The sequence below is a fragment of the Lissotriton helveticus genome, chromosome 5_1, assembly GCF_964261635.1.
Source record: "Lissotriton helveticus chromosome 5_1, aLisHel1.1, whole genome shotgun sequence".
Classification (NCBI taxonomy): domain Eukaryota; kingdom Metazoa; phylum Chordata; class Amphibia; order Caudata; family Salamandridae; genus Lissotriton; species Lissotriton helveticus.
Window position 1 is genome coordinate 313,159,092 of NC_136065.1, and position 18,952 is coordinate 313,178,043.

The following is an 18,952-nucleotide window of genomic DNA, read 5'->3' on the forward strand; positions in this document are numbered from 1 at the left end:
TTGCCCTACAAAGGATTTTCAAAAAATACTACTATTAACATCAGTAGCAGTTCCAGCATCCAATATAATTAAAAACTCTTTAAGCACAGACAGTGTTTCCAGAAGAACTCAAGAATGTTATATATGGACACTCCTTAAGAACAAAAATCTGGATCCAGCTTCCCGACTGTGGGCCAAACTCAAATGGTGCATTCCTGCCAGCTGCCCTCAAATTTCCTGGAAGCAAACATACTCCTAACAGACTAACAAATAGGCTTCTGTCCATGGCGCAGAGAAGTTTTAAAGCATAGGCAAGGTAGGCAATGCCCAGGGGCCCTGTGAGAAGTTAGCCTGGCATATGGTGTCCACTATTCTAGTAGGCACCTTGCACCAGCCTAATCAACACTTATTGATGGTGGTTGTAAAGTCAACCTTATAGACAAGCTATCCTAGTGGTAGCATGGGCCAGCAGTCTTAGGCTAAGACTTCAGAGAGCGTGTGAAGCAAGCTGTTTTACCAATTATAATCCCTTGAATACCAAATGAAAGGACACCACACAAGGTATATATCAAATATATATGTATTTATTCTAAACACAACCCCTCTGCACTCTTTATGAGGTCAGAGATCGAAGTACATCACAAGTTACTCAAGTAGCATACGATAAGTTGCACAAATACAGTTATGCCCTAGTAGCCTCACAAACCATATACTAAAGAAGTGGTATAAGAACCACGTGAGAGTTAGCCAGCAGGCCTAGGGCCTGTAGAATCGCTGGAGCTACACTAAACAACCAAAGGTTAGGAAGTAGGAGGCCCACGGGAGACACGTGCAGTGTCTAAATACAGTTGCGAGTTACCATTGACTTATAATGGGAAACGAAGAAGTTACAAAGTTATTGTTTAAGGACACTTCAGGATGAAACCCTTTTAAACTAGGACACTTCGAGAGTCAAGACCCACGGGAGCACTGGAGTACTCGTGTTACCTCACCCAGGAAAGCCGGGTGCATATGTGCCTTTTGGTGTCGGGTTTCGTCGTCGTTTTCTATGGAGATCTGCAAAGAAGTGCTGCAGGCGACCAGAGGAAAAGTGTCCTGGTGTATCCAAGAGTGGATCGGAGATGTGAAGAACCTGAAAGCAGAGGGGACAGAGTCTGGGTCACTAGCCAGTGACCAGGAAGGAACCAGGCGATGTTGCGTGCTTGAAGGTGAAGAAAGTGAGTTTGTCTGTTCAGCCACGAGGTCAGGAGGATTCGACGATGACCAGGAGCTGGATACAAGCTGTCCCACAATGGATCTAGGTGACTTCGGAGCCAGTATCCGGATTGGGCCCAACAAGCCTTGGCAACCGCAACCCACGCAGGATAACAAAATTGGCTCCGTTGCTGACCAACAAGGTTTGTGGCGCTTCTCCTTTGAAGGAAAGCTGGAGCAAGCCTGGAGCAACTAGGAAAGCAGTTTAGTTCAAAAAGAAAGTCTGCAGGGGGCTCACTAGTCAACAGGAAAGGAACCATGAAGATGCGTTAAGCTGAAATGTAGGAGCAGGCCCCACGCAACACTCGTGGAGTGTGAAGGGCTGAGCTTCGGTGCAAATGGTGATTGTGGGTCTGGGGCTTCTTGTACCCCAATGCACAACTGCAAGGCTACCTTGGTAGTTGAGCAGTTAGCAAAATGCAGGATGTCCAGGGCGTCCGGTCCCACGTCTCTCGTGTCTGCCACGGGTCCCAGCTTTGCTGTGGATGTGGGTCAGAGTTGGAGAAGTCTGAGAGTCCAGTTCCTGTGTCGCTGAGTCTTCGGGTTCTAGTGGGAGCATCGACAAAGCAGACCGGCAAGTTACTGGAGGTGCCTGTTTGCACAGGGTGATCACTCCTTGACCACAAGGGAGATGTCTTCCGTCTTCTAGTCAGAATAGAATGTCGAAGGTCCAAGAGTTCTGTATCAAAGTTTCTTTCCAGGATAATTTAAAGTCCTGGGGACACAGCTCCTATACTTATACTAAGCTAAAGGGCTGGATTACCTGCCTAGGTCCCTCCTATGGGTGGACCTGAGAAGGGGGTGGTTACACCCCTTTCCCTTTGTCCAGTTTCGCGCCAGAGCTGGGGCTGGAGTGCCCCCGCAACTGGTTTGAACCGGGCTATGCATGGAGCACATTGTGTGCCCCAGGCAATGTCTAGATGCATTCACTGAATGCAGCCCTCCCTGCCCCAATACACATAACCCCTGTCTGGGGACGTGCTGCTACCTCCCTGAACAGGAAACCTATTGTCCAGGCCACCCTTGCTGGAATTTCCCCCAGCAACAGGATGTCAGACTCGTGTCTGTGGCAGCAGCATCCATTTTGTGAAGCTGAGGCTCTGTTTAACTTTAACCGGGTAAAGCAGTAACATACATGTCTTTTCCCTCTAGAAGGGTGGAATGCTACCCCCGCCGCCAGGATTGGCGGGGGGTTAGTATTCCAAAGTGTTTGACACCTTAAACGACATGTTTTGATAAAGCCAAACCAAAGTTAGCATTAACCGCGAGGATTATAATGCACTTAAGAGTATATGGTATGGCTATATCATAGAACAGCTATAAGGAGATGGTTCCGAAAGCTGCAGAGGGGCTCAGCTCATGCTAGGGCACCCTCTCACATAAAACCAAGCACTCTGCCTCCAGGATTGTCGAGGCCTACCACAGGAGTGACTTATAGGTGCATATGTGTCTATATATAAGGTAGATATAGGTATACTATATCTAAGTAAGGGGTGATTACACCACCTTACCCAAGCTGAGTGATCAGCCTGTGGTGTCAGTTTGGAGGGCCAGCCAGGGGTGGCATAATACATGCTGCAGTCCCTGGTAGGCCTTGGATGCACCTATGCCCTGGGTACCTATGGTACACTATACAGGGGCTCACAGAGGTGACCCAATACCCAATCGGGTATGTACCTAAAGTACATGGAGTCCATTTTCTAGGGAGAGCAGATAGCCTGGGGCCCTGAATAGCAGGATCCCAGGCCAACTAAGTCGAAAACTAGCAAAACACTACGCCAAAAGTTGGGGTAACCATATAGTCAGATATCCACCTTCCTACAGGCCCCATCTTCCAACAGCCACTCTGACAAAATGATATTTCTTGCTGTTTGACCCCTGCATTCTGATTCTCCATCTAAAATCCTCTCCCTCTATCCACCTCTGCCTGCGGCTCTGTCTTGCTTCCCAGTGTCATCTTAAGTTTGTTTTTTTGGAGGGAGGGTCACAGGTAAACCCTATTCCAACTCTTTCTGTGTGACCCTATTAAAATGTATCATGTAGTTTAAAATTGCTTGGCATCATACAGGCTTGAATTAGCAGAATTTGGTAATACAATTCAAATTCGTTGTGTCCCAGGGTAAAAAAAACTAGGCACTTCCCAGGGCCGCCAAAATCCTTAATATAACACTGCCAGGGACTTGTACTGAATGCTCTGATCTTTATCTGGGATGACCTAAAAACAATGTTGGATAGAAATGGAGTTGCAGCACTACTACTCAAGCTGTAGGCAGCCTTTGACAATGTGCATCATAAGGCGCTGCTAAATTGACACGGAATTGACATAGAAGGAAACATCTCAATGATGACATTACATGGACATCACGATAATACCTTTCTAGATTTGCTGCCCACATATCTGTCATTATCTAGAGTGATTCCACTTGTCTGAATATCAACAACTAACTACTACAGTGTGGGTGATTTGAGCATAGAGATACTCTCATTTACCCAGAGGGATTCCACCTTGTCTGAATATCAACAACTAACTATGATAATGTGAGGTATTTCAGCATAGAGATACTCTCATTTTTCCCTAAGACTAGTGTACCAATTACATCACCTGTACCTGCGGCGGTAGGAACATTGGTTACTCACGACACTATTATTTTCACACATTATGTGAGACCTGCGCTGGAGATCTGATCTAAGCGCACCGTATTTGTTTCCCACTGTTGCAGACCTTTATGCGGTTGTCCCTGTAAAAAACATTCTCTCCATTTGAAGATTGCGCTGCTTAGACACACCATGCATGCGCGTGAGCGGTATCCTATCCGCATTTATAACTGCGCATGCGCGGGTAACTAGTTCATCGGTTACACCCGCACATGCGTCGGAATGGATCCTGTTCCGAGTATGCGCTGTTCAAACACAACGCAGAGATTTTTTACGAGTCCAGTGCTCGTTAAGACACACGATAGCTGTAATTGAGCCAATTAGCGTGTGTATAAAAGGCGCGCTTCCTGCCTGTCCGCTACCTCCACTCCCACTCGGAAGCTGCCTGAGGTACCGACGGACAGATAGGGTTGTGCTCCTTTGTTATATCCACTTTTAGTATCCATGCTCTACACGTTAGTTGAGCTTCGATTACTTACATTGTCATTTGGCTCTTAATTTGAGCTGGGTTAACAATACTTTTGTATTGATTCATGCTTGACCAGCGTTTTTAAGCCTTGTTTTTGGTAAAGGGGGTTGCTTATATTTTCTGGAGACAGCTGAGTAAAGTTTAAATTTTGGAAATAAATTTAATATAGCTATATTTTACTATGAAACTCCCTTTCATGGTAATCCATAAATTATAGCCATATTTCCATCCTAAACAGAGCGGGGCCTCATTCCATCCCGAGCGGGTGCCGGGTGAGGTGAGGTTACTTCCCACACAACGCTGGGTGAGTAGAAAATCCTTTGATTGTTAGCGTTTGACATTTTTGTCCTAATTCATGAGTACATTGTCCTCTTGAAAAAGTGAGGAGACTATTTGCCCCTTACTATTTGTGTGTTGGTTGTTTTTGTCTTTATTGTTATCTGTGGACTATTTAGGATATTAGTTTTTGACACCACACATTTGTTGTCTGCACCATCTTCCTTTCTTTTAGGAAAAGGACGATTCATCTGATTTTCCACCAGTTAACATTGGGGCTCCAAGTTCCTGGTAGGATTATTTTTGTTGTTTGAATTGATATCCATGTATTTGCAGTTTGCTTCTTTTACATCACGGTCCTGACGAAAGCTGGATACTATATTCCTGACAGCTGAAACATGTTGACCACACTGCACTGCGCTATATCATAGTTATATTTTCAGACTATTTAGCGCTTGTTTTAATCTTAACACTAGAACAGCGCCCATTAAACATATTTTCTGCTCTAGTAGTTATTTTTAATATTTTCACCAAATTTTTTCACTGAGCACTGCACACCTATCAGCACCATTCTGAAACACACTGTGGCTAGACGGTTACCTCGGTTTTCCTGTCTCCGCATCATCAACAGATGGGTTGGGTGAGATTTGGATTACATCATCCGTATCCCATATGATGAATTTCCGCCACAATGGTGGGCTGATGGGAATTTTTTCAGCCTCAAAACAGCACACACTTCCCTTGACTATGTGCCTCCCTTTTGTATTTGTTACTATGCCTAGGGTTGTGAGGTACCATGGTCAATAAACCAACCCACTTAGACCCCCCCCCCACTTTTTTGTATTATTATAGAAGGCAACATCTTCTACTGGATCTACCCTTAACTCCTGAACCATAGAAAAAACAATAAAATTCATACCAATAACAAAGAAACAGGTACAAGGAAATTAAAGATGCATCCTTTAATGAGTCCGACTGAACTACTTTTATTGCAATAACACTTTTCACAAATGTCTCGGGGATGTTGCTAGAAAAGACATGAGCTACAAACATCAATGTTTCTTCCTTAATCTTGATTTTCTATCCAATCAAGTACACCGCTGTATTACAGATGTAAATCTCAGCAACACTTTATGTTTCTCTGTATAACAAAATCCATTTCCACCGTGCACAAATGACGTGACAGCTGGACTACAAGCAGCATATTAATCTCTCATTTGTATCCATGAGAATCTGAATAATTAGTGTTATGCATCCCATTAACTCAAGTACATGAAATTAGCATCACATCTGGATCATGGAAAATCCTACATTAATCTGAATGAGAAGAATGTACAGATTCTATGACACCAAACGAGACCAGCATGGCTAACCCCAGCCCTTCTACTTGACATATCAATGACAATGGGTTCCTATGGAGGAGCCTGCTACCTGTCCTCAAAACCTTTTGTTCCCATTCAGGGGTAGTAAGCACTATATTCACACCAGTACTAATGATGTAGAGTGCTACCCGTCTTTAAATGCTTTTTTGCCTCATTAATTGTATGAGTTGCCATATGATGCAAATACAGTACAGTGCAATTTGAACCTTCAAAAGTATGCTTCTCTCTTCATTACATAACTCGTGCTCATGAGTGAATTTCTTTCTTTTATTCTCACTTACCATCATGGTGCCCTTCTCCCCGCGCCAACAAAAACCTCAGCTCATAGTGTAGGAATTACAGGTCACCAGTATAGCATTATGTTTCCCCTCTTCTCTCTCCGTTTGTGTCCTTCCATTTCCTGTTTCCTCTTCTCTGTCCTCTTCATTCACCTGCTCTCTTCTTTCCTCCCTCATAATGCTTTGAAGCAGCTGTGGGTCAACTTACACATCCAACATCACATAGGTTTGAGGATGTGCGCGTGTCTGTGCGTGCTGATCAGTTGTTTGTGTATGCATTTGCCTGCCTTATTACATATGTTCTTGTGTGTACGTGTTTGTTTGAAGCAGTCGGCCTGGCATTTGTATCCTTTACTGACTTTTGGCTAGAGGGATCTAGCAAACCCATGTTGTCCTTGTAAATATTCAATCAAGGTAAACAAAGCCATTACCTTGGAGAGATGACCAACTTATGAAAGAACTGAAAGAAGCATACAGGTATTCCACATGCACAGAACGAATGATAGATGCATAATGCATAGCTTTCCCGCTCAAATGTTCAAGAGTTATGAGTGCTCTAATCTGAGTTGCTTGCCACGTTGGAACCCGCCTGTGAGATCTGAGGCATCGAGCCCCCGTGTGAGCTAAAAACGATTTCTGAGAAATGATCACAAAGTTCTGCGATGTTCTGCATTAAAATAAAGGATTCCGTTTGAAATGTCAGCTTTTGAGGTCTGTGTTGGGAAAGGCAGTCCTTACGCGTTGCATTGCCTTTTTATAAATATCTGAAAACCCTACTGTGCAAAACAGAAGGACTGGGAGAGTAAGACATAACAGGGTTCACACTTCATTAGGAGCAGGTTTCACCATCTGATTGTGTTCTTATCCTGAAGTTAAGGTAGTCAAGAATCACATGGGCTACAGGGCGATCACTGCTGGAAAGATGGCCACCGCCGATTCGCCACTCCCACCTGGGAAAATAGATCCTCTTTCAGCTCTGGGCTCCAAGGTATATGTCTGCTAGAGGGAGAGACTGCATCAATATAAATATTTCGGAAAGAGGATGGAATGCAGGGAACTTCCCGAGAGGGTCTCTCTCTCTATGTGGAGTGGTGTGGCTCACTGGTTAGAGGCGGCAGACCCAGAAGCAGAGGACGGCCCGGGACCAGGGTTCAATTCCCGACGCGGCAGGGTCGTGGACCAGGGTCAGCGGACTCGATAATTCTCGCCTCGGTGCCTACTCTAACCAGGGATCACACTCGGCAACTCTGGGCATTAGCTTGCCTCATCTCCACAACGGCCCCCCACATACGCCGGGGAAGCCTGGTTTCACCTTGGAGATACCCAGTAGGGACCATCTCACAGGGAAAGCCAGGACGGGTTCCCCAGTGGTCTATAGCGCAGAGATACTCCTTCGGGAGTCTATTCTAGCGCGTTAGAAACCCATAAATAAATATGTGCTCTTGCCTCCAGTCCATTGAAGAGTGTACCATAAATTCAAATTATGTGATGTGATCACTGTCGCCTTTACCCTCCTGAGCTCTTCCTTCTTTGCTTTCCTGTTCCTTAAATCCAATACTAGCTCTTGATTTACCAGTCAGGCACTTAAGGCAACTAAATGTATCACATTGTTGCTCTTTCTAATGGGATACTAGAACATTGTGGGAGACCTGTCTCCATCCCCAGGTGTGCTTCCATATTCCTTCTAACTTGTCGTGTCCACCTTTTCTCTCTACTCAGCATTTTCCATCTCATAGATGTTGGCCCACCAAAATGCTAGGGGTATCAAGAGTCATTTCACATGTCATTTAATATTGATTACATCACTGGAAATTAAATTACTCAACTAATAAAAACTGCAATAAGTACAAAGTTAATGTAGAAACAAAAATGTTACTAAAGGAGATAAAAGACTATCAATTACCTTGTATATATAAACTACGGTTGGCCTGCCAAAATGTGCCAGAGGTCTAGCTATTTGTACTGAGGTGCAGCTTATTATAAGTGAGACAGTAATCATATGACCAGTTATAGCCTCAGATGCCTTGGTCCAAGACCAAACACAGCATTAAAAGCCCAGCCATATCCCCAGCTGTCCCAGCTCAACCAGCATGTGCTCAGACACATCGCCAGATGTCTAATTTTATGCAATCTCATACGCCTAGCCATCAAATGCCCAAGCATAGCCTCAAATGCCTGATTACTGCCTCGGTGTCTAGGCATGTCCTCAAATGCCCATGCAAAAACTCAGATCCACAATTAAGCCATCATCTGCCCACAATGAGTAAGGGCTGAGGCAGAACTTCTAATGGCAAGGCACAGCATCAGGTACACAAACAGCCATCTCAGATGTTGAAGCATAACCTCTAATGGCCAGCGGTGGCTCAAATGGACAGTAGGGTCTCCGATGCTGAGGCACAAACATCATGTACATAGGGTTATCATTAAATGACTGAGCTCATTTGATGGGTAAGCTTACAATGATTAATCTTTCATCCGTACAGAGTTTCACCATCAAGACAATGGTGATCCCATGCCAAAAAGGCATTCACTGGATCCAGCATAACATGCCAATTTGAAAACCAATATCTAGTTTGACCTCCTTTTCTAAACGTATAGCTCTCAGTTCCCCATTGTTGAGACAGAAAAGGCATCATGTATGGATCTGGATTGTGTTCAACCCTTCCTCAAATTCCTCATAGAGAGTTTCTGGTGTTTTTTTTTTATTTCACCTCAGCACACACAACACTCAGTGCATGGTTAAGTGTTGTTGCTGCCTAGACCGCACTGGTGTTGCCATGCAGGCGATCACTCAGAGGGGTGTGCCGTGAGTGGTGTTGGCATGTTCCAGGAGCATCGAATTGGGGCAGTACTGCAAAGTTCAACAAAGGATGTCAAAATTGAGGCTCCTCATGTGGCAACGAGATGCCACGAGTTTCAGGAAAGGGGCTTTGACAAGCACAATCTATTAGCTTATTTTTCGTTGCCTTCTTTGCTCACTTGCTACTGTTTTTCTGACTGTTTTTTAGGTAGAAGCCCACTGGTTTATTAGGGACATTCGTAGAGCTTACCTTGGAATGCATTTGCCCATGCTTATAATTGGCTTTGGGGTTTGTAACTCACATTTGCTTGCTTCCTGTTTGCTGGCTCTATTTGTTTTAGGCCGCCCAGCTTGAGTTCATCCCTTCCATTGCTCAAACCATATTTACTGTATTCTTCCACCATTACTGAATATCTTTAAACAAGCCTTTAAATCTTGTTCTCATCTTGACAACTTTGCTGTGTATTCAAAGACAGAGGTCATATGCCAGGCTCTGTCTTCCAGGGAGCTTGGTGCCTACTTTTCTTTGTCTGAATGAAGGGAGAGGATTTATGTGACAATCATGCTAGCTACTTTCTAGCACACAACAAAATTTAAATTTCTGTAAATAAATTGTTCAGATATTCGAGAATATATCAGAATTAGAAAAACACAAATTAAGCACATTTTTGGGGATTCTGTATTCTGGTGGAAACAAATATTTTGATGCAATCAAAACAAATCAATACACTAGATGACATTTCCACACATTAACATTTGTAAGCTATATAACTTTATCAGTAAAACTGTGTCTATACAAATGTAATGGTCATTTCAATTGAAGATGTGCATCCACACCATGCATACTCCACTTTACCCCACTCCACTCTACTTTGCAACACTCCACTCTACGCCACTTCACTCTACAACACTGCACTCTATTCCACTGAAGTCTACACTGAAACAATCTGAACTGCGCCACTGCACTCTACGCCACTCTATCCAACTCTGCACCATTCCACTCTACGCCACTCCACTCTATGCTGCTGCACTCTATGCCACTGAAATCAAAGCCAATGCATTTAACACTTTTTTTACTCCAAACCAATACACTCTACACCAATCTATTCTGTACCACCTCAATGTACACCACTATACTCTAATCTGCAGCTTTCTGTTCTACGTCATTGCACTCTACGCCACACTACTCTATGCCATTTCACTCTGCGTCACTTTACTCTTCATCACTCCAGGCCACTGCATTCTACACCAATGCACTCTACTCCCCTCTGCTCTACTCCACTCTCTACAACACTCTACTCTGCAATGCTGCACTCTCCACCACTGAACTCTGTGCCACTTTACTCTGCACCGCTCTACTCTACTGCACTCTAGGCCAATGCACTCTATGCTACTACACTCTCCACCACTACTCTCTACTCCACTCTAATCTACGATGCACCACTGCACTCTGTGGCACTTCAATCTACGCCTCTCTCCCTACTCTGCGCACTCTACCCCACTCTACTATGCACCATTACACTTTTTGCCACTGCATTCTACACCACTCCCTTCTAAGCCACTCCACTCTACTCTGCTGCACTCTGTTCTATGCCACTCCACTCTAATCTGCAACACTGCACTCTATGCAACTGCACTCTACCCTGCAGCACTCCAATCTACCCTGCACCACGTCACTCTATGCCACTTCACTCAACTCTGAAACAATCTACTCTACGCTACTGCACTCTATGCAACCGCTGTTTACACCAATCTACTCTGCGCCATCCTCTCTATTCTTATGTGCGGTACTCCACTGCACTCTATGCTACTCACTCTATGCTGTGCTTCTCTATGCCACTTTATTCTACTTTCCACCACTCTACTCACGCAACTGCCTGCTACGCCACTCTACTCGAAACCACTGCACTCTATGACAATGCGCTCAACACCACTTTGCTTAAAAACCAATGAACCTATGCCAACTACTCTGCACCACGGCACTCTACTCCACTATACGCTGCTATGCAACACTGTACACCACTGCACTCTAAGCCACTATATGCAATGTTGCTCCATTCTGCGCCACTCTATTTTACTCTGCATTACTGCAATCTATGAATCTATGCCACTGCTCTCTACTCTGCACCACTCTACTCTACGCTTCTGCACTCTATGAGACTACTCTTTTACGACTGCGCTCTATGCCACTGAACTCAATGCCACTCTGCTCTGCATCAATGCACTCTACACCACTGCATGCTATGCAACTCAACACCTTTGCGCTCTAAGTCACTGCACTCTGTCACTCTATTCTACTCTGCACTGCTGTACTCTACGCCACTGATGTCTGCACCACTCTAGTCTGCACCACTCTACTCTGCACCAATCTACTTACGACAATGCATTCGATACCACTGCACTCTATGCCACTGCACTCTATGTCTCCGGTGTATGGCCCTACACCCATCCTTTTCAGCACACACATTAGATGATTTTGTAGGATATTATAAATGTTATGCAAGGAACCAAGGTGTGAAGGTAGTATTCAAATCTACATGGACTCTGAGGGATGTAAAAAAAGACACTGAAGATAATACAGTCTTTGCAAACATTCAGCACTGGCTCAGCAACAATAACCCACCTCCTACATTTTAAATGAATTGTTGCTTTCAATCGGCTTAAAAGGCATTATGAGTCCTTCTATTAACCTCAGCCTTGAGGTTCTGAGATCACTCAACTGAAAAAGAGAAAAAACTTTAGAATTATATGTTGCACACCCCTGCACCCCACTCTCAGTGGAACCACTGTTAAGTGTACACATTGGAGCATTCTTCTTGATTTAGACTTACATAAAAAGTTACAAATCGTTCACAACACAGTTGTGTGGCTGGTTAATAACACCAGGAAATTATAGCACACTAAACGTATCCTAAAAGATTTACTCCAATCTACTCTGCACTACTCTGCTCTGCACCACCATACTCTATGCCAATCCACTCTATGCCACTGCATTCTACTCTGCACCATTCAACTCTGTGCCCACTCTTCAGCACTCTACGCCACTGAATTCTTTGCCCCTACACTCTGCATTACTCCACACCACTAAACTATTATTCACCAATGCACTCCACTCAACACCACGTTACCCTATGCTACTGCACTCTACACCTTTGCACCCTACCATGAACCACGCCACTCTATGCCACTTCACTCTACTGTGAAACAAACTACTCTATGCCATTGCATTCTACGCCACTGTACACCACTGTAATCTATGTGAATGCACTCTACATCACTTTAGTCAGAACCAATACACTATACGCAACTGCACACTATGCCAATATACTCTGCACCACGGTACTTTGCACCACTTCACTGTAGGCCACTCTACTCTACTCTACTCTACTCTACTCTATGTACTAAAATAGAAGTGGGGGGATGCTGTCACCGGAAGTGACATCACGACAGGAAGTGACCTCACGAAAGGTGCCGAGCTCCTCGTCCCAGAGAGGCCAAAGAGTGAAGTCCAGCTGTTTGGCAGGGGGGATGGCGTCCCCCCCCCTGTAAAATAAGTGGGGGGACGCCATCCACCCTCGTGGTACCCCGACTCGAGCCCTGATGACACTACACCACACTCTGCGATACTCCCCTCTATGGTGCTCTACTCTGTTAAACTCTATTCCACTATGACACTCTAGTCCTCTCTATGCCACTCCACTCTACAACTCTCTACTCCACTCTATGTCACTCTCCAACACTGCTCCACTCTAGGACGCTCTATGCAGCTCCCTCAATGCCATATTACTCTACTCTACAAAACAACCCACTACTCCACTCTACGAAAATCCACTCCACTCTATGCCATTCTACTCTATGACACTTTATGCCACCCACTCAATTCCTCTTGACTCTACAAAACTCTACTCCTCTCTATGCCACTCCACTCTGCGACAATCTACTCCACTCTAGGCCACTCTACAATACTCTACTCCACTCTACGCAACACCCTCTATGCCACTCCATTCTGTTCTACACCACTTTATGACACTCAAACAGGCACATGCAACAACCTTTTTTGCAGCGCAAAGGTGCGATTCGCAAAAATCAGCCGTTTGCGCCCGCAAAAAGGGCTTCTGCGATGCATCAAACGGTAAGGCGCTCGCAATTTAAGAAATCACAATTGATTGCGTTTTCTTAAATTGCGATTGCATTTAAGGAATCGGAAATTGCGATTCCTTAAATGCATGATGAAATTGTAAATAGCGATTTTGCTAATAGGGGTCGCAAATTACCATCAATTTGAACTTGATGGTAATTTGCAAAAACTTTGAAAAATGCACTAAAGTGCATTTTTCAAAGTTGTAGGTTACACACACACATGCCCTTGGGGCAAGTGTGTGCGCAACATGTGTGTACAGATCAATTTCAGTGGGTGCAACAGGGTGTCCTTTTGACACCCTTGCACCCGTGAAATTGCATGCGCAATTTACGAGTACCTATTGGGTACACGCAAATTGCGCATGCAATTTCCCATTCATTCCTATGGGACTGTAGGCCGTAGGAATGAATGGGAAGGCATTTCTTAATTGTGACTCGCAATTTGTGAGTCGCAATTAAGGAATGTTTGGGAATCGCTAATTTTATAGCGATTCCTACAAGCATAGGCTTTTGCAATTCCTTAATTGCGCTTCCTTAATAATCGCAAATAAGAAATTGCAAAAGCCTACATTGATGCATGTGCCCCTAAGCCACTTCACTCGACGACACTCTACTGCACTCTGACTATCTACCCCACTCTATGCCACTCAACTCCACTCCAAGCCCTTCTGCTCTGTGACACTACTCCCTCCACAATACTCCACTCAATGGCACTCAACTTCACTCCACTCCATGCCACTCAACTTTACTCAATGCCACTGTAGGCCACTCCATATCACTCCACTCTAATCATGCTGCCACGCTGGTGTACAACATGGCTAAAACATATTGGCAAAATATTGGCTATAGGCAATACCTATTGGCTTTGCCAATGCTTGTTGCTTCTTGCAGTTGGAACTTCTACTGGATCTAGTGATGAATATACTTGCTTGGTTCTTTCCTCTTCCATGAGTGTCAGGAGGAGTTAGGTGTTTTGCTATTAACTTCTGTAGTGATCTACATCTTCAATTAACAGCTAAACAATATGCTTCACAGTAGGTGTTCTTAATACCCAATATCCAACATAATGAGTACCAAACAATAGGTACCTGCCCTCTGCTCCCCCATACTGCTCCCAGAAGATAGGACTGATTTCAGCAGCGCAGCACGCAGGAGGTGCTCCATTATTTTTGTTACCTGATCTGGAAAACGGCCTCCAGGTAAAAATCTCATTCCATATACATAACTAGATGAAATTACAATACAAAAAAGTTTTACAAAATATTTGCAGTGCATAATTCCAATTAAGTATGTGAACTACTTATTAACCCCAGCTTCAAATGCTGCAAGTAAAATACTGCTACTTAAATTTCCAAGAGGACTGAACTTGGCACTAGAGCCAAGGATGACTATTGTCATCTCAGGATTCTCATCCTGTACGAAAGGAGGTCCCTCTTTCTGCTCTGTATACACTCTTTTGCACCGGAGCCAAGGGCACTGTGAACTTAAACAGATCCGAAGAAAGAGAAAGCAGACGACCACCACCAGTTCCATCTACATGTCCGATGTCTCCATCAGTTGTAGGATTTAGCCCTGCATGATCTCTGGCTCTATCGTGGTTACAGCACAATCTAGTGCATCTAAATCGCTGACTCTAGAAACTCATCTTGCTTAAAGTCCACCAACAGCACCTGCCTGGAACAAACAGAGATGTGCCAGCTTGCAACTTACTCAAACAAAAAGGGTGTGCAAAATTGGTACAGCATGGTGTGTTATAACACATCTCTTCCGCAGATACAATGAAAAGTTTACAAGACTCCTAGCACAACCCCACAATTGTACACTGGCCTCACAGAGCCAGAAATTGTTATTAGATGTCCTTTTTGAAGTGTTATCAGGTGACAGGCCACCTATTATCACACTGTCCTCACCAGCACAGTGTGAGGTGTTATTACTTGTCCCTTCTGCAGTTACAATAAATGGTTACAGGATTCCTAACATCACTCCAAACATTGTACACTGGCCTCGCAGAACCTAAAATGATGTTATTAGATGTCCTTTTTAAAGTTTAATCAGGTAAAAGGTCACTTATGATCACACTGTCCTCAGAAGCTGTGTTATAACATATCCCTTCCGCAGATACAATGAAAAGTTTACAGGGCTCCTAGCATCACCCCAACCATTGTACAATGACCTCACAGAGCCTACGATGGTGATAGTGTATATCCTTTTTAAAGTTTAATTAGATGATGGGCTATCTATGATCACACTGTCCTCACAAGCAGTGTGATCTGCTATTAAATATACCGTCTATAGATACAACAAATGTTTACAGGTCTCCTAACATCACCCCAACCATTGTACACTGGCCTCAGAGCCTACGATAATGTCATCATGTGCACTCTACGATACACTCAGGTTACAGACCTCCTATGATCACCCAGTCTCAGTGCCCTGGGTGATGTGTTGTTGTCCCGGGTGCAGCAGGGAGGCAAGGGAGAGGAGTTGGCCTAACGGCTAAGGCGCTCAACCTCGGGCCTGGGGATCTGGGCTCGAGTCTCGGTAACGACGCCAAAACCTCCTGTGATTCTGGGCAAATCACTTAATCTCCCCGTGCCTAAAAAACATGAAAGTGTGTGTCCTCATGTAAAAAAAACAACAAAAAAACATAACTTGTGCAATGTAAAGCGCTCTGATAACTGATTCGGTTCGGTTCTAGTTCGTGCTATATAAAACTCAACCAAAAAAAAAAAACTAAGGAATCTATTTTTTTTTACTCTTTCTGTTTTTTAGGGCTCGCGCCCTGCATTGAACTGTGCAGCAGTGCTTGTACAGGCGAGAGTCCTTTTGTCCGGGGTTTGAAAACGGACCCTGGATTCGCACACGCTCGTGCGTGTGCTTTTCCTTTTGGGTTCCGTGATTGGGCTTTGCGTGCATGTTTTTTTAAAACAGAGTACGCAATAGTCCAAAGGTGGGCGCATTGATCCGCCCATGGCCTCTTGGTGTCTGTTACGCGCACCAAAGCCCATATGTTTTCAATTATCATACCCAGACACGGGCACGATAATTGAAAACATATGGCTCACAGTGGCGTGCGCGCACCACTTGCGGGTGTGTTTTTTTTAAAAACAATTTTTACAATTGCGATCGAGATCACTTTCAGTGCCTTTTTTTTCTTGTTTTCTCTGTAGAGTGATTGCATCTGGAAGGCTATGACAACACAACTTATTTGCAGGGTTTTAATGGAGCAAAGAGTGTCCTGTGCCTTAATGTTTAGTGTAGTGGTTCCCTGGCCTTACCTGTGCGGCCCCTTCTCTTAGTACTGAGTCATCCAGGGCTGGGTGCCACCTCACCTGCACCTGTTGGCAACTTCGGGGTGTTATGCGGTGGCAGGTGTCGGGTTGAAAGTTGCATTGAACTAGGAGTAACTTGAACACCACCAGACTTAGAACTTCCAGGTTAGGGTTCAAACCCCCATATCCCGAGGGTGTCTATAACGGTGTAAGAGAGTGCTCTAGCCCTATGGTTAGAAGCAGACGCATAGTGACTAAGATGTCGTGAAAGACTGCTTCAATTAGAATAACCAAAGGACTTGGTGATGCCTCTGCCAAGGTGGTTGACTATGGCGTTGAGGTATTATAAGGTCTCACTGATGGGATGACACTGAAAAAGCATCCACACAACCTGTGTTGTTCTTAAACCTTGCATGTTGAAGTATCCCGCTGTATCTTGCATGGATACTAAAGGCACTTAATATCCCTTGTGGTTGGAGTGGGTGCTCAAACTTCGATATCTAGTTAAAAGGTACCCCGATGTCCATGAAGGAGTTGGTGGGTGCTCTAGCACCATATCCAGACACAAGGTAACCAGATGCCAAGGTCGGACCTGTTGTTAGTCTGATTGGAGAGTGCCTACATGAGTGTCCATTTTCATGTCGCAATAGTGCTGGACACTGCAGGGGCCAAATAAGCAGCTGTACCATTGATATACTCAGCATCACATTACATGATCATCTTCTGAACCGCGTATATTGAGCAGTTCTGTTCATCTAAGTATTTGACTTTAAATTACTGAATGATTTTGCATTATTGAATGTTTGAGCTATTGGTGTTGCATTATTATTAGCAATGCCAATAGCTCAAACTTTAATAATGCGAGACCTATTGCATTTCAAATGCTTGTTTTCTCTTCTAACTGGGAGCCTGTTAAGGTGAAACTTAACATCTTTCTATTGTGGCCAGGGTGACACTTGGCTACTGGGAGGATTCAACCTGTCATCTGGCAGTCAAGAAAGAGACTTGCAGACCTATTTAGCTTCCAGTCTTTGACAGTCCCCTGCAACTGGGTCCTTCACTCCTTCAGTGTGGGACATGGAACAGTGGAATGTGTGTGGAGCGAGCGTACTGCATATGACTATGGAGTGCCAGAATTTTTTTTTGATTTCCTGAATGAAAGTGTACTTAGGATACTGGTTGCAAAGAGCCCTAGAGACCAGACTGACTACAAGGGCTCCTCCAAAGCAATCCTTAGGTCCTTTGTAATGGACCATGCTTTAAGGTGTTGATGAGAGGAGACAAGGGGTCATTTTGCAGAGTAGTGAAATTCCCCCATCTCCCACTCCCCTTTCCTACCCCAATGCTCCCTAGAAGTGTTAACCCCAATAGAGTGCATGGTAGTTAAGCATGGAAGCATCTCTGCCTTGTGTGCCTCTGTTTTGGGTTTTTCCAGACAGGGGATGCCCTGCTCTATCACAGCCATTCTGCTGACAATGTAGGCCAAAGACAAAGGCTTACGAGTTTGGGAGGCATATGCAAAAGTCAGGAACTGCCTGAAACTGGTCTTAGAGTAAACTTATGGAATATTCAATCTCTGTCTGCAAATGTAAAAAATGTATGGGCCAGAAACTACTGGTCAGTGAAGGAAAGAACTGATCCACTGCTTAGGGGAGGCACTGAAGGTGCCTCTCCAAGATGTTATGTAACAATCTGTTCCCGATAGCCATGAAATCCATAGTTTTGGAAATAAATTAGCAAACAAAAGACAGTTTGTTTTTGGTGCTTGGTCGCTATGACCTACACTCTGAATGTGGGGAGTTGGCAGAGGAGTCAGGGCGAGAGGAGACTTTGTGGGACTCCCCCAAAATTAAATGTGGAATGGTGTCAAATATAATCTGCAAAAATGTTTGGGAATAGTTTCTTCGGAATGAAGTTGAGATAATGGGTTTCTGGGTAATGTGTTTCTTTATTTTGAGGCGATCCCTTGGGCAATCTTCTTCATAGCAGTCCATGTTTCCTTTAGCTCCTCAAGGACCTCCATCTCCTTCAGCAATATCAGTGATGGGTGTCACTCAGAAAAACAAAACAAAAGACAAACCCAACCATGTTATTGAAGAATGCAGGGTCATTATATGCCTCCATGATGTTCCAGGATTCCTAAAAGTTACAGGATCCCTCACCTCAAAGAATCACTCCTCATTACAAACAGTCACATACTCCAAGGCTTTCCCACACCCCAACACCAGACATGGATACTACGCAAACCTCCCAGTGGAATATCTTCTTTCTTTCATCTGCACTTTTCATGACACCTTGGCCAGAGAAGTGAACAAGATGAACATTGTCAGTTTAAGAGATTAAGAGATCAGTCATCCTTAAGAGGTTAAGAAATAACTGGTAGATTCATCAAAGACCAGTTTTGCGAGTCTTTAATAGCGATTCATAAGGAATCGCTATTAAGGACT